Here is a 15,994-nt window from a genome sequence, read left to right as displayed (position 1 = left end):
AGGGGCTAGCCACTCACAGTGATTACAAAGAGGCTGTGAGGCTATGCAGGGCAGAAATCAGGAGGTCCAAAGCCCAGCTGGAAATTAATCTGGCTTCAACAATCAAAGATAACAAGAAATGTTTCTATAAGTATGTCAATAGCGAAAGAAAGACCAGGGAGAGTCTCCATCCCCTGCTAGATGCTGAAGGAAGCTTGGTAGCAAGTGATGAGGGGAAGGCTGAGGTACTTAATGCCTTCTTTGCCTCAGCCTTTAATAACAAGACTAGTTGTATTGAGGGAATCCAGCCCCCTCAGCCAGATGATAGAGACTGGGAAAATGACCCCCCCGCAATCCAGGAGAGAGTCAGTGACCTGCTACATCACATAGACACACACAAGTCTATGGGACCGGATGGGATACACCCAAGAGTGCTGAAGGAGCTGGCTGGGGTGCACGTCAAGACGCTTTCCATCATTTACCAGCAGTCCTGGCTGACCGGGGAGGTCCCGACAGATTGGCTATTGGCCAATGTGACGCCCATCTATAAGAAGGGTCGGAAGGATGATCCAGGAAATTACAGGCCTGTCAGCTTGACGTCGGTACCCGGGAAGCTGATGGAGCAGCTCATCCAGCGTACCATCATACAACACATGCAGGACAAGCAGGGGATCAGGTCCAGTCAGCATGGGTTTATGAAAGGCAGGTCCTGCTTGACAAACCTGATCTCCTTCTACAACAGAGTGACCTGCTTATTGGATGAGGGAAAGGCTGTGGATGTGGTCTACCTTGACTTTAGCAAGGCCTTTGACACTGTTTCCCACAGCATTCTCCTGGCAAAACTGGCTGCTCGAGGCTTAGATGATAGCACGCTTTGCTGGGTAAAAAACTGGCTGGATGGCCGGGCCCAAAGAGTTGTGGTGAACGGAGTTAAATCCAGTTGGAGGCCGGTCACAAGTGGTGTGCCCCAGGGCTCGGTTTTGGGGCCACTCTTGTTAAACAGCTTATTGATGATCTAGACGAGGGGATCAAATGTACCCTCAGTAAGTTTGCAGACGCCGCCGAGCTGGGTGGGAGTGTTGATCTGCTCGAGGGTAGGGAGGCTCTGCAGAGAGACCTGGACAGGTTGGAGCGATGGGCTAAGGCCAACTGTATGAGCTTCTATAAGGCCAAATGCCGGGTGCTGCACTTCGGCCACAACAACCCCCAGCAGCGCTACAGGCTTGGGGAGGAGTGGCTGGAGAGCTGCCAGTCAGAGAGGGACCTGGGGGTGTTGATTGACAGCCAGCTGAACATGAGCCAGCAGTGTGCCCAGGTGGCCAAGAAGGCCAATGGCATCCTGGTCTGTATCAGAAATAGCGTGGCCAGCAGGGACACGGAAGTGATCTTACCCCTGTACTCGGCACTGGTGAGACCACACCTTGATTACTGTGTTCAGTTTTGGGCCCCTCACTCCAAAAAGGACATTGAATTACTTGAGCGTGTCCAGAGAAGGGCAACGAAGCTGGTTGAGGGGTCTGGAGCACATGTCATACGAGGAGCGGCAGAGGGAACTGGGGTTGTTTAGTCTGGAGAAGAGGAGGCTGAGGGGAGACCTCATCGCCCTCTACAGCTGTCTGAAAGGAGGTTGCAGAGAGCTGGGGATGAGTCTCTTTAACCAAGTAACAAGAAATAGGACAAGAGGGAATGTCCTCAAGCTGTGTTCAGTTTTGGGCCCCTCACTCCAAAAAGGACATTGAATTACTTGAGCGTGTCCAGAGAAGGGCAACGAAGCTGGTGCAGGGTCTGGAGCACATGTTGTATGAGGAGTGGCTGAGGGAACTGGGGTTGTTTAGTCTGGAGAAGAGGAGGCTGAGGGGGGACCTCATCGCCCTCTACAACTACCTGAAGAGAGATGGGGATGAGTCTCTTTAACCAAGTAACCAAGAGGGAATGGCCTCAAGTTGCACCAGGGAAGGTTTAGACTAGATGTCAGGAAGTATTTCTTTACAGAACGGGTTATTAGGCAGTGGAATGGGCTGCCCAGGGAGGTGGTGGAGTCCCCATCCCTGGAGGTGTTTAAGAGTAGGGTTGACATAGCGCTGAGACATATGGTGTAGATGGGAGCTGGCAGTGTTAGGTTAATGGTTAGACTAGATGATCTTCAAGGTCCTTTCCAACCTAGTTGATTCTGTGATTCTGTGATTCAGTTGCCACACTTTCCCTCTCGGAGCCTGTCTGTGCCGCTCTGTGTCCCGGCCTTCCTCTCTCCCTCCCTCCTTCTCTTCCTCCCTCTGTCCCATAATCTCGCTGACTGCTGCCCCCCATCCTGTTGCTCGCTGTCCCCGTCCTCCACCCTCTTCACTTTGTTCTCTCTCAGACCCTTTGCGCTGCTCCCTGTCTCAACTCTTGATTGCTTCGCCTCTTGTTCTCTGTCCCCATCTCTTCTCGTGTCCCACCTCTCTGTCATTCCCTCTGTTGCTCTTGTTGGTTGCAGACCAGCATCCTGCTCCCTGTCCCTCTCCCTTCCGCAGTGGTCTCCTGCTCTCTGGCTCCCTGTCCCTCCCCTGCCTTCTCCATCCCTCTGGCCTGCCTCCTCTCTTTCCTGATCCCTCTGGCCTCTTTCCCATCGCTGGCTTGCCGTTCTTTCTCCACCTCCCTGCCTCGCTCCTGTCCCTCTCCTCATCTCTCGGTGGCGGCTGTTTCGTTCTCCATCACTGCCTCACTCTCTGTCCCTTTTCTCTTCTTCTCTCTGTCCTCCATCCTCTCCTGAACACTTTGCCTCTAGAGCCCCACACCACTCTGTCGCGTTGTTTCGCGCTATCACCCCGTGCCCAGCTCCCTGTCCCGTGATTGCCATTACACACTCTGTGCTGTTCCGTGGCCTTTTCCCTTCACCCTCCAGCCCATCACAACCTTTTCTTTCTCCCTCTCTCTGTCCCGTTCCCTCTCCCTTTCTCATCCTCTCCAATCCCTCTGCCACGTTCACAGTCTCTTGCTCTCCGTCCCTCCCACCTTCCTTTCCCCCCACATCTCATTTCTCTCTCTCTGTTCTTTCTCCTCCCCACTCATCATTATCTCTCTCCCTCGGTCTTGCTCCCTGACCCAGTTTTTCTTCCACCCTGTCCATGCAGGACTCCTCATTCCTTTTCTAGTGATTTCTCCATCTCTACTTCCCCCACGTCCTCCCACCCCTTTTTGGCTTCCAGCAGTTTTCACATTCACACGCCCATCACACCTCACACTCCTTTTTGACATCTGTGCTTTTCTGCCTAGATTTGCCCTCCGGCCTCCAATTCCTGTGGCCTGTGCTAACCTCTGGCCTCCCACCACGTTTGAGGACGACGGCGAGGCTGACAACCATGCCAAGGAGGCCGGCGAGGCCGGCGGTGAGGGGGGCGGCAGTGGTGAGGGTGGTGGTGGCAGAGAGGGAGGCGGTGGCGGTGAGGGCGGAGGCATCGGAGGGCGGCGGCATCGTCGGCAAGGAGGACTTGAGCGCTCACAGGAAATTTTGTATGATCATGTTTTTATTGCACTTAGTGTTATATATTAGTATGTATGTAGTTTAGTACTTTAACTGTCCTTTTCTGTGCTATAAAAAAAAATAAAGTTTAATTCCTTACAGGGTCACATTGCTGATGCAGTAGATGGAGTGGAAGAGTAGATTTAGTTGTTTCAAGTAAAAGTTGTTTTCGTCATTCAGCGTTCTGCACATAGTAAATTTAAAGCAGAACAGAAAAGTTGCTGTTTATTCTCTGCCTTCAGGTGGTTCACCCCTCCCCTTTTCCAGGTGATTGTGGTCAGGGTGCTGCTTGGGGCCTGGGGTATATGAGTCACAGGCTCTCATCAGGAAGCTCCTTCTGCTTCTGAGCTTCTTTGAGGTCAGTACTTCAGAGGTTTTTTCCTTGATGATAGTTTTTGAGCTGTTTAAGTTATTAGGTCTGGTGGTTTTTGATCTTCATAGAAATAACAGTAATTGAGATAAGAGTTTTAGGATCAGTCAAGGTTCAGGAGCATATATAATAAGTGTAGCGGTCTGTAGTGGTGGCTTTTTTAGGGAAATAGTTTTTAATAAGCTGTTGTGGGGGGTGGTGGGTAAGATGGTTTAAACGTATGTATTTATGTTCTTATATTTTTCTAGATTTGTTAGCATTTTGATGTTTTTCTGCAAGATGGGACTTTGTTTTTTCCTTCGTTTTCCTGTATATGTTGTAAGTTGTGGATATTATTTATCTACATAGGATCAAAGGTGAGACGACGTAGCAAGGATTAGACCGAGCATCTTGTATGCATCTGTATATGGAGTTTTAGCACTTCCGAAGAAAGTGGCAGTGACGTAAGAAACAGTGTCTTTCCTCATACGGGATGGTTTATTTCTTTCTTCTTTGCTAACAGAGTGCCATGTTGTTTTGCATTCGATGGCGGCAGCGGCGAGGGAGGCGGCGAGGGCAGCGAGAGTGGCAGTGGCGGTGGCGAGGAGGACTTGACTGTTTTGCCTCTTGCTCTCTGTCCCCATCTCCTCGGCGCACATGTCTGTCACATCTCGCACCCCTTTTCTGCACTGACTCTTTTGTGGTGTATAATTTCCCTAGCGCCTTCATTTTTTTCTCGCCTTTTTTGGCCCCCATTTTTAGCTTCCAGAGTTTTCTGGTCTCTGTCCCTTCTAGCCTTCCATTCTGAGTTTCTGTAGCCTTTTGGCCTCTAGGATTTTTTGTCCTTTATGTGGTCTTTGAACTTTATGACCCTTTTTTTATGCACCCATCCCTTTTATGTCTCTCAGCCCCTTTAGTCCTCAATAAGTTTCTGTTTTCCTTGTGCTGTCTTTTTTTATCACAAGATTTCATTCAAACGTCCTTGCGTTGCACAGCCATCCTTTAGGTCTGTAGCAGGCTTTGTATATTTATTGTTCTGAGGCAAGTCTTTGCCTGGCTTTCCCTGTGCTCGGAGCACTATTACCTTTTCATGTGCTAGAGCTGGTGCTTTCATTTTTTTCCCTATCAACTGAGAACATCTGTAGATTGTTCAGATCCCCTCCCAGGTACCTCATTTTGTTTGCAGTGTTTTGTTTGCCTCTAAGTCCAACTTTCTTCCAACTCTTAGAGAGCACTTGTTACAGTAACTGCCCTTACTGAGGCCATTCTTATGCCGCACAGTGCCCTTTGTGGTCTGTAGCCCTCTTTGTGGGACTCTTGCTCAGAGACAACCCTTGCTCTCGGGTTTTTCTGTGGGCTGGAACGCTCTCGCTGTATTCAATGCCATGTCAAGTGTCTCCGTGCAGTCGTTCGTCCTCTGAGATGTGTACACTGCTGTGACACCTGCTTGGGTTTTGCATTGTGTCCCAGAGTTGCCTTCTGTCTCTGTGTTGCTCTCAGCATCATTCTAGTGTTGTCATAACGCCTCCCGAGGCCTCCTAATGCTCCGAAGCCCTGTTTTGGTTCTGTAGTGCACTTTGCGCCCTACTTGCTCAGTGGGAATATTTCCTGATGTCGTATTTCCTTTGCAGAACACTTATGTTGTTTTATATGGTAGGTAGCATCTATGTGTTCGGTTCCTGATCTAGTGAGGACATCTGTAGTTTGTTCAAATTGTATCTGGATGACTCGATCATGTTCTTGAGCAGTCTTTTGGATGTTCTGCTGCTCGGAACACGTGTGCAGATGTCATGATGCTTGTTGAAGTCTTCGATATTTCAGGCAGCATGCTTTTAGCAGCGTAAGCCCTCTTTGGATTTGCTTTGTCGCAATTGTGTGCTGTTAATATGTCTAGTCCAAAAAAGGAGCGTTGGGTTTTTTTTGTCTATGCCATCTAGGATGCGTCTTGAGAACTTCTTTGTGCTCCGGTGAGTTTTGGTAGCATGTTGAGTCTGTTTGGATCTCTGTTTTTCCTACGAACATTTTGTGCCCCCTGTGGTCCCAGTCACTGTGCGTCCTGAGACGTTCTTTGGGTCCTACCGCCCCGTTCTAGCTCTCTAGGGGACGTTGATCCTGTCTTGTTTTGTCATAAACCTGTCTGCGGGTTTATGTTTTGGAGGAAGCGGTCTTATTGTCATCCTCCCTGTCATCTAGAGTGTCTCCATCTGGTCCCAGGCCTCCCAAGGACATCTGTACTCTTCTGAAATCTCCTCCAGAGTTCTTCCCTGTGTCAGTGAGCATTCTTTGGAGTCTTTGGCCTAGACGGACTTGAGAGACAGCCCGATGGAGAACACAGAGAACTGGTTCACGGATGGAAGCAGCTATGTCCTAAGCGGTGAAAGATATGCTGGGTATGCCGTTACTACGAGCCAGGAAATAATAGAATCGGGGCATTTTCCCATGAATACCTCTGCGCAAAAGGCAGAAATAATTGCCCTGAGCCGTGCTTTGGAGTTGGCCCAAGGCAAGGCTGTGAATATCTATATGGACTCAAAATACGCCTTTGGAGTCGTACACGTGCACGGAGCAATTTGGGAAGAGAGGACTATTGAACTCACAGGGTAAAAACATCAGACACGCAGAGGAAATTCTGAGACTGTTGGAAGCAGTCCAGCTTCCTAAAAAAGTCGCAATCGCGCACATCAAGGCACAGCAAAAGGTGAACTCAGATTTGGAGAAGGGAAATGAGCTGGCGGACAGAGAGGCAAAACGGGCAGCCAAAGGGAAAGTAAAAGTAGAAGGAGCTTTAATCCCTGATGGGTGAATTTCCCTAGAGGGTAAGCCTAATTATACTAAAGATCAAAAACTTATCACAGATCTGGAAGGATCATATAATGAGGAAGGTTGGGCCCTCACCCCGCAAGGAAAGATAGTCATTCCCTCTTCTTTGACACGGTCCCCGGTAAGGGAGGAACATAAGAAAGGACATTGGGGAGCAGAGGCCCTATGTAAACACTTAATTAAAGATATTAGAGCTAGAAATGTATATACTACAGTAAGACAAGCGACTCAACCGTGTGATCTTTGCCTCCAGACTAATCCTAAAAATACCCCCAGATTGGAAATGGGCCGAAGTGGGGAAGGCAATGGGGCCGGGCGACAATGGCAGATTTCTTGGAAGTTCTGAAAAATCAAAGGGGGGTATAGAGACCTATTGGTATTAACAGATACCTTTTCAGGCTGGCCGGAAGCGTTCCCTACCAGAACCGCCAAAGCTCGGGAGGTGACCAGAATATTAATACAAGAAATAATATTACGCTTTGGGGTTCCAGCAACAATATCCTCTGACAGAGGGCCACGTTTCATTTCAAAGGTGGTGCAACAAATCAGCCGCCATTTAGGTATAGATTGGCAGCTTCATAGCCCATATGATCCCCATTCAAGTGGCTAAGTAGAAAAGATGAGTCATTTAATCAAAGAGCAGGTTGTGAAACTTGCACAGGAGACTAATGTGGCTTGGCCTCAGTCTCTTCCCGGGGCCCTTCTGCGCATACGAACTAAGCCAAGGGCGAGAGAGGGGTTAAGTCCTTTTGAAATTCTGTACGGACGACCCTATAGCATACAAAAGGGCATATCCACGCAGGCAGGGGATGAGACTGTAACTTCATATCTGCTGGCATTGGGTAAACAGCTCAATAAAGTTGGAAAACACGCGTTTGGAACCCGAAGTAGAGGGTTAGATGGACCCGTGCGTAATATACAGCCTGGGGATTATGTGTATGTTAAGTCTCTTGCAGAAAAGCCTCTGGAACCGCAACGGCAAGGACCATTCCAAGTACTCCTCACCCCCTTTACGGCAATTAAGATCAAGGAGCAGAGCGCCTGTATCCATCGTACCGGAGTGAAGAAGGCCCATAGATCTCCATGGAAGGTTACACGAATTCGGCCAGGAAAATTGTATTTTTCACGATAATCTTGGTCGACATCTATGGCATTGTGGTAGCATGGAACCAGAACTTCTTTGTAGGCCTTCTTCACGGGATGGCCCAAGGAAATAATTTGTCAGATGGCTGGTTATGCACAGAATTACCAAAACCGGGTCAATTTCCTTTTCTAGGTATTCCCAAATTTAACATCCCACGGTTTACAAATACGATGGGTCAGGTAGGGGGACCCACCCCTCATGATCTGATGGGAGTATGGAGACCATCCGCTGGCAATTATGACAGAGCACTGGAGATGCCTATGTCACATGGAAGAAGAATCTGCTTAGGCATAGGCTGGAATCAAACAAGTACTTTTCTAAAGTGTTGGATCAGGAGTCAATTTATTAAAGGTAGTAAAAGAATTTACTAATGTCTTAGAAAAGGGGGGAATTGAGATGAGGAGCTAGGAAATTAAAATAGGATATAGAAATTAGGCACTCAAGAAAGGAAGGTGTAACTTAGTTTAGAGATAAAGATGGAAGACTTAGAGATCAGGCTAGGGGCTAGAGGCCCATTAGTTAAAAGTTAGCTAAGATTGAATAGGATAATAGATCATAGTCGATGGGCCAGAGAGCAGAACAATGTGGAAACCTTGATTAACAGAAGCTGTGAGGGAACGCTTCCTGATGGAATAGGAAGACGGTCCTAAAAACTGGTCAAAACCAACCCTACGGTCCGGCCTGAGTCCAGGAGGCTACAGAGAGCGTGCAAGGAACGGAGGTAAAAAGAAAGTTCAACAGTGAGGAAGAGGAGCTACTTCATCTCTGCCGTCCCAGCCCACGACCACCGGGACATGCCACGCAGACACAACTAGGAGGAGACCGGGGCGGAACATATGAGAGAGACTTTCAGGCTCATTATAATATGAAGCAGGGAAAGGTCATGCATATGGATAGCCGTATTATGAACATGTGATGCTTTGTAGCATAAAGCCAAGACAAAGTGCCACGAGAGGTGCGCACGTTTGTGGTGGAGCGATCCCCCGTGCGCCTTGGCGCTGAACAAGCATACCTACTTTATAACCTTATAGGTTGTGGAGTCGTGTTTCCGCAAGTCACACCCCCCCCCCCGCCCTTTCCCGTGCCCCCCTCCTTGTTCTCCCTTTCTCTCTCTCTTTTTTTCCCCTCCCCCCCCTCCGGGTTCTCCCTCCCCTCCTCTTCTCTCGCTCATGTCTCTCTCTGTCTCTCTCCTTTAGCATCCCCATCTCCGTTCCCTCTCTTTCTTCTTCATTCCCCTCCCCCCCTCCTGGTTCTCCCTCTCTCCCTCCATATCTCTCTCTTCTTCTTTCCCCTCCCACCCTCCTGGTTTTTCTTCTATCTCCTCTCTCTCCCCCTCCCTCCCTCCCTCTTTCTCTCTCTCTCTCCTTTCCCCTCCCCCTCTCCTGGTTCTCCCTCCCTCCTTCTCTTCTTCTTTCCCCTCCCCCCTCCTGGTTCTCCCTCCGACTCTCTCTCTCCCACACTCTCTTTTCTTCTTTCCCCTTCCTCTCTCTTTCTCTTCTTCTTTCCCGTCCACCTCTCCTGGTTCTCTCTCTTTTCTTCTCCCCCACTCCTGTTTCTCTTCCCCCCCTCTCTCTCTCCCTCCTTTCTCCTCCCCCCCTCCTGGTTCTCTCCCCCCTCCCTGGTTCTCCCTTTCTCTATCTCTTGTATAACCTCCCCCCTCCCTCTCTCTCTCTCTGTCTCTCTCCTTTACCCTCCCCCCTCCTGGTTCCTTGTCTGTCTGTGTCTCTTCTTCTTTCCCCTCTCCCACTCCATGTTCTGCCTACCCCTCTGTCTCTTCTTATTCTTCTTTCCCCTATCCCCCTCCTGGTTCTGCCTCTCTCTCTTTCTGTCTCTTCTACTTTCCCCTCCCCCACTCCTGGTTCTTGCTCCCTATTCCCCCCCCCCCCTTCTTTCCCCTTTCACCCTCCTGCTTCTAGCTCCCTCTTCCTCTCTCTCCTGCTCTTTCTTTCCACTTCCCCCCTCCTGGTTCTCCCTCCCTCCCTCCCTCTCTCACTCTCTATATAACTTATATTGCAACCTGTGATATTTTTGAGAAGGAAATTTTACAGGATCTTGTTCTGCTTTGTTCTTTAGTCTTATCCAGAACACGGTTCTGTTAGAAGTGAGGTAGCAAGCGTGGTCTCGCTAGAAAAGACGCCTAACCCTGTAGGGTTTTGAGTTTTGCATTGGAAACTCGAGCACCTTGTTTTGGATAATGACACCATTATTGCATTTAGCCAATTGGTTTCCCACACTGCTTAGTGAGATATCTGTATTTTTCTATCTATAATCTAGAAAAACTAGGTTTAATTTCCTACCTGGTTACGTCTCTGATGCAAGAGATGTAACAAAAGAGCAGATGTTGTTGTTTCCAGTAAAGGTCACTTTCTTCAATCAGCATTTTTCATGCTGTAGACTGAAGGCAGGTGAGAAAAGTTGCTGCTGCTCCCCTGGCTGCCTTTATGCCTCCTGGTGGTTCACCCCTCCCCTTTCCCAGGTGATCGTGGTCAGGGTGGTGGGTGGGGCCTGGGGTATATAAGTCACAGTCTCTGCTTAGGGAGGTCATTGTGCTCTCAGGCATCTCTGAGGTGAGTGCTCTGGTGTTCCTTGAGTCAGTAGCAGAGTTTGAGCTGTTGAAGCTGTTTGGGCTGGTGGGTTTTGGTAATCACAGAAACAGAGGTACCTGAGGTAAGAGTTTCAGGATCAGTCAAGGCTCAGCAGTGCGTATGGAATATGAAGTACACTAGAAAGTAGTGGTCTATTTTCAGGTAAGTACTTTTGTATCAGTTGGGTGGGGTGGTTAAAATGGTGTAATACCATACGTGTACAGTTTTCTTTTTTATTTTAGATGCATTGCATTGTCCTGGTTTTAATGAAGATGGGACCTTGGTTTTTTTCCCTAGTATTGCTGTGCACATTGCAAGTTGTTGATATTGTCTGTATAAATAGGGGTAATGGCGAGATGATGGAGCAAGGGTTAGAGCGAGCATCTTGTATGTATCTGTATATGGAGTTTTAGCATTTCTTAAGAAAGTAGCAGGCATGTAAGGCACAGTGTGTTTCAGGACAGGGGATGGCTCATAGCCTTTTCTGAATTGCCCGCAGAGCACCATATTGTTTTGCAGGTGCCGGGTAGGCAGCCTTTGGAACAGGATGAGCGTTTGAGGTGAGCCGGGCTAGTAGAGAGGAGGGCGAGGAGTTTTCACACAAGCATAACTATAACATTCTGTCTTTTGATGTTATAGGTGCCACGAGTGACAATGGCTGTAGCGTCCAACACTGAAACTGGCGCAGAGCGGGTGAGCTGAAAGTCGGATGCTTTTGAGGAGGACTCTTTTGCGGAAGAGGGTTGCGTCAGCCGACACGATGATGACTTCTGGAGCTGGCTTCATGCAGCTCGTGAAGAGGAACCTGGCATCTGTAGGAATATCCGCATTAGGTCATGTGGCTGTTGTTGAAGACGGCTTCTGACCCCCGGCCCCCAGGTAAGTCGAGGGAGTGGTGTTTGGGAGAGGGTTCTGGGGAGAGCCCAAGGTTGGGAATTGCAGGGAGGGGTTTTCAAGTTAGCGTAGGGGAGAGGACCGTCCAGGAACGGTGCCCTTTGGGCAGGGAAGAGGAGCAGGTTAACTTTCTGCCTAAGGCTGCCATGTGCTGGGCAGGGCAGTTCTAGCCTATGACTCTGTTGTTGTGTAGTTGGCGTGTTCTGTTTTATGTGTCCTAGAGCTTCCTTGGGTCATGACATCTTCGTCGCTCTTTGCGCCAAGGTAGCGCAGCGTGCGCTTCCGGCGCCATCCCTAGGGTCTCGAACGCCTGTAGTCATCGGCATGGTGCCGGTCGGGTGTTTTTTTTATTGCGTTATACACCTTAAGCCCGGCCAGGTCTTGGAAGTTTCAGGTCGCTCCGCTTTTGCAGCGTTCTTCCAGGCTGCGTTAACATCTCTGATCTCGAGCGGTCCATCTTTGGAAAGAGCTTTTCTGGGAGTTCTTCCCTGCATCTTTACATTCTTAGGTCTTGAAGTAAGGTGTCTTGCATATGACTCATCCCAGCTGTTGCCATCTTTTTGTTTCGGGTGGCAGTGTTTTGCTGTTCTGAGCCTGCCGTGGATTCTTCCTCATGGCCCCCGAGGTCTTCTCATCTGGCACTGTCTCTGGCCGAGAGGTCATTCTTGGAGAGCTTGTTTTAATGTCTCGGTCACAGCATTTGTCTTGTGTGTGTGCAGCGCTGGTCTGTGCCTGTTTGTGTCTGGGTTGGAGCTGCTCTGCCTGGGGGCACAAGAGTGATAGTCAACAAAAGAATGGTAATAAGAAGCGATAGGTAATAGGGTGATAAGCCTAGCCTTTGTAGGCCAAGGTGTGCAGCCCGTTTTGGAGCAAGTAGCCATGTATGCGGCAGGTGTAAGAGTTTTCTCTGTAGAGTTATGCAGAGACGCCAGGTATGACCAGGTTGTGCTTAATGGCAGGCTGCAATGACAATCTAGATGGTGTACTTAAAGGAGACTTCTGGAATCGTGCAGCCATCACTCACCATCCAGGTGACTCGTTCGATGTCGTTTTTCAGATGCAGAGGAGTGACCCACGTGCCAAAGGGCGGCGGAGGAGGCGAGCGGAGCACCATAAGAAGGCACGTCGACGTGCGGCGTCGGAGCGAAGATGCGACCGGTGTCTGTGTGAGTAGCCTATAAACGTGGTTTATTTTGAAGATGTGAAGAAAGACACTGGCAGCAGAGGCGAGTCAAGTGAGGTGAGGTAGGACCGGTGTGCTACAGTAGCCATTATTTTTCAGGCGTCGTATTGTTGGTGAAGGTAAAAGCATCCCTTGTTGTTTGTGTCTTACAGGCGGTACAGAAGTCTGCACGGGAGAACTCGTGACTGTCAGAGGCGGGGTGTGTGAGCACACAAGATAAAGCAACGGGAGAGGGTTGTCGGTGCGGGCAGGCTGTAGTTTTGGGCGGTATCCCACCAAGGGTTACCTTGGTTTCTGCAGGTGACATTCGTAGCCTCGGAAGGGTGAAGCCGCAGGCTTGCCGAGCAGTCCGAGAAGCTGAGGCGGCATCGGCAGGGCGTGGGTTTAAGAGCAAAGCGTCCCACGGAATCTAAGCAAAGTGTTTCTCTGTGGTTTTGCAGGTGCGGTGCAGGCGGCTTTTGGAGTCGGATGAGCATTTGAGGTGAGGTGGGGCGGTAACAAGGAGGAGCAGGGGCGGGTGACTTGTCAGAAGCGCAACGGTGATCTTGTGTTTCTCGATATCTTCGGTGCCACGACGTCTGACTGCGGAACGGCGAGGCGAGCGGTGCTTCCGAGGAGGGTGTCGCGGAAGAGCTCGGTGTCGGCCGACACGACGCTGACCGGTCACGCTCTTTGTGGGTGTCCTGCAGATGACGCAGAGGAACCCGGAGGCTTGGGAACATGCTGGTTAGCCCATGTGGTTATTGTGGAAGATGGCTCTGGCCCCTGGCCCTCTGAGAGCTCGTTGAGGCTTGAGGTCTGGGAGGAAGCGACAGGGTTGGGAATTGCAGGGAGGGCTTTTCATGTTAGCGTAGGGGAGAGGACTGTGAAGGAGCAGGGCCCTTCGTGCCCACAACGGGAGCGAGTTACTTTTCAGCACCGGAGTACCGTGCGCTGGGCAGGGCAGTTCCAGCCTGTGTCTGTGTCCTTGTGTAGTTTGTGCCTTCTGTATTATGTATCTTATACCATGCAGTTCTCAGGTCTTGACGTCTGTGTAGGTCTTGATGATCATCTGGCATCTCAATAGCCCTCCCACGAGTCTCTCATGCATCGCCTCATCGGCACAGTGCCCGTCGAGCCCTTCTTGTCTTGGAATTATAACCCGAAGCGTGGATTCATCTGGTGTGTGTTGCATCGAGGATGTCCTTGAGCAGCGGTGTCTTGCGCGGGCGAGCTATCTGGTACCTTCAGCTGTGGTTTTGAGAGTTGTTGTGGCACGTAGCAGTCTTCTGGGGTTTGATCCCCATGTGTTAGGTCTTGAAGCCCGGCTTCTCCTGTATCCATCGTTGTGGTTTTGATGGTAGCTTTGTCTCACAGGCTGCATTGCTCAAGTGTCATTTTGGGGCCACTTCAGTGCATCTGTGCCGTTGTGGTGCTGTAGGGCCTCTCTGGCAGCAGCATCTTCCCTACGGTCGTTGTTGTTCTCGCTTGTGGTCTTCTTGTGTCTCACAGTGGCTTCACTTGTGACGTCTGTGTGCGGTGTAGGTCTGTGCCAGGGTTGGAGCTGTCCTGCCCATGAGTTTAGCCATGGTAAAGATGAGGGGAGTGTAGTTGTGTAGTACTACGTGGATCTGCTCAGCTGCTTTTGGCAAAGGCCATACAGTCCATCTCTGGGCAAGTAGCTGTAGAGAGCTGCCACGGAGTTATTGTCCTTGTGTTTGGCAGGTGCCGGAGGGTGGACTTGCTGGGAGTGGCAGTTTGTGCAGTAGTGGAGTGGGTTGAACCTGGAATGAGTCTTAGCTTGTATGTGGGACTCAATACTTAAGGTTTTGGGTATTTTAGCAGTAGTTAGAAGGGAGATGGAAATGGAAGACAAAGCTTTGGGCTCATAAGTCTTGGTTAACAAGGAGGTGGCTTGCCTTTTGTGGTTTGGGCTGTTTAGGTGCACAGAGAGAAGCCGCTTCCTGAAGGGTGATGAAAGATGTCAGAGGATCTGTGTGAACGGCGGCTCTGACAGGATTATTCCGGTTAGATTTTCTAGGAGTGAATCGATGTGCCAAGTGGGATACCTGTACCCTTGGACTTTGGCAAGGTGAGTGATGACCGTGTGCTGATGCAGTAGTTTTTTGTTGTGTCATAATATTGTTGTAGCGAAAATCATACCCTGTTTTAGTTGTATAGGTGGGGAACGGACCTCAGCACAGCAGATGGAAGAATCCTTGTGTGAGCGGCTGAGGTAAACGAGCAGGGGAGAGGAAGCGCCGTGAGGCAGCTGAGGATTGGAGCCTCGTGTCACCCCATGCTTTTTCCTCTGCTTATTTTGCAGGTGCTGCTCTCGTTCGCAGAGGGTTGACACTGCGGAGTCAAGGGCAGTTAGAGAGAAGGTGAGAGAGTTGTTAATCGGTCTGATCAGACCTGAGTTGCTGAGGATCATGTAGCAATGGAATGACCATTTTTGGTGACTCGCAGTGCTCTGTCTTGCAGGTGATGAAGAGGAACCTGGTAATGCAGGGAAGTCCGGGTTAGATTCTGTGCTCCCGATGAGGATGAATTCTGGACCGTGCTCTCTGAAAGATAAGTCAAGGGACCAAAGCAGTGGGTAGGGTGGGGCCAGAAGAGGGGGTAGGACATCAGGGTGGGCGGGAGGGCTCGTCAGGTTCTGCTAATTCTGGGGCCAGATAGCGGGCGCGGGGCGTGGGGGCGGCAGTGCGGCGCGGGGCGTGGGGGCGGCAGTGCGGCGCGGGGCGGCAGGGCGGCGCGGGGTGGCGCGGGGCGGCGGGGCGGCAGTGCGGCGCGGGGCGGCGCGGGGCGGCGGGGGCGGCGCGGGGCGACGGGGCGGCAGTGCGGCGCGGGGCGTTGGGCTTGGTTTTGTCTGATCTGAGTGTTACTCTGTATGGCATCAAAGTGGCAAGAGCATTGCCTAGCTCTGTATTTGTATCGTGTGACCTTGTGAAGCCAGGGTTCATACGAGCGGGAGTCAAGCAGATCTCAACTGAATTGTGAGGTAGCATAAGGGAAGCCTGTATATCGGCAATAGCTCTCATACTGTTCTTGTGGGCATCTTGTGGCAAGAAATGGCGAGTGATGCTTCTTGTGAGAGATGTGCCCTGGCAAAGCAGCTCTGAGATGAGTGGCAGAGTTGTGTATTATGCCTAGCGTGTGTTTGTGTGTTCCTTAGTTATGTGATGCGTCCATGTTTGTCTTGACCTTCGCTGTTGAGGGAGGATATTGGACCCGCACAACTCTATGAGGGTTATAACAAGCGAAGCCGTTTATTTTGCCAAGAGTACATACTTATGCTCTCGCCAAAGCTCTTAATTCATAATTAGCAAATCGGCAATTGGACAGTTACCAACCTATTCTCCTATCGGCATAAGACCACTCTAGCATGCGCCGTGCAGACCCATCAACTTGTCGTTCAGGCGCTGTTCGCGCGGTTGTAACTTCTCACGGTTCGGTACCTTTCCACAGCTCAGCGTTGCAGCTGTCCGTTGTTTTTCTCTGCCGCCTTGGCACAACTCAGCAGTTTCTTATCTTTGTCCCAAGGTTTGTTTTTCAT

Source organism: Strix aluco, chromosome 1 (genome assembly GCF_031877795.1).
Source record: "Strix aluco isolate bStrAlu1 chromosome 1, bStrAlu1.hap1, whole genome shotgun sequence".
Lineage (NCBI taxonomy): Eukaryota > Metazoa > Chordata > Aves > Strigiformes > Strigidae > Strix > Strix aluco.
Note: the sequence above shows the minus strand (reverse complement) of the source record.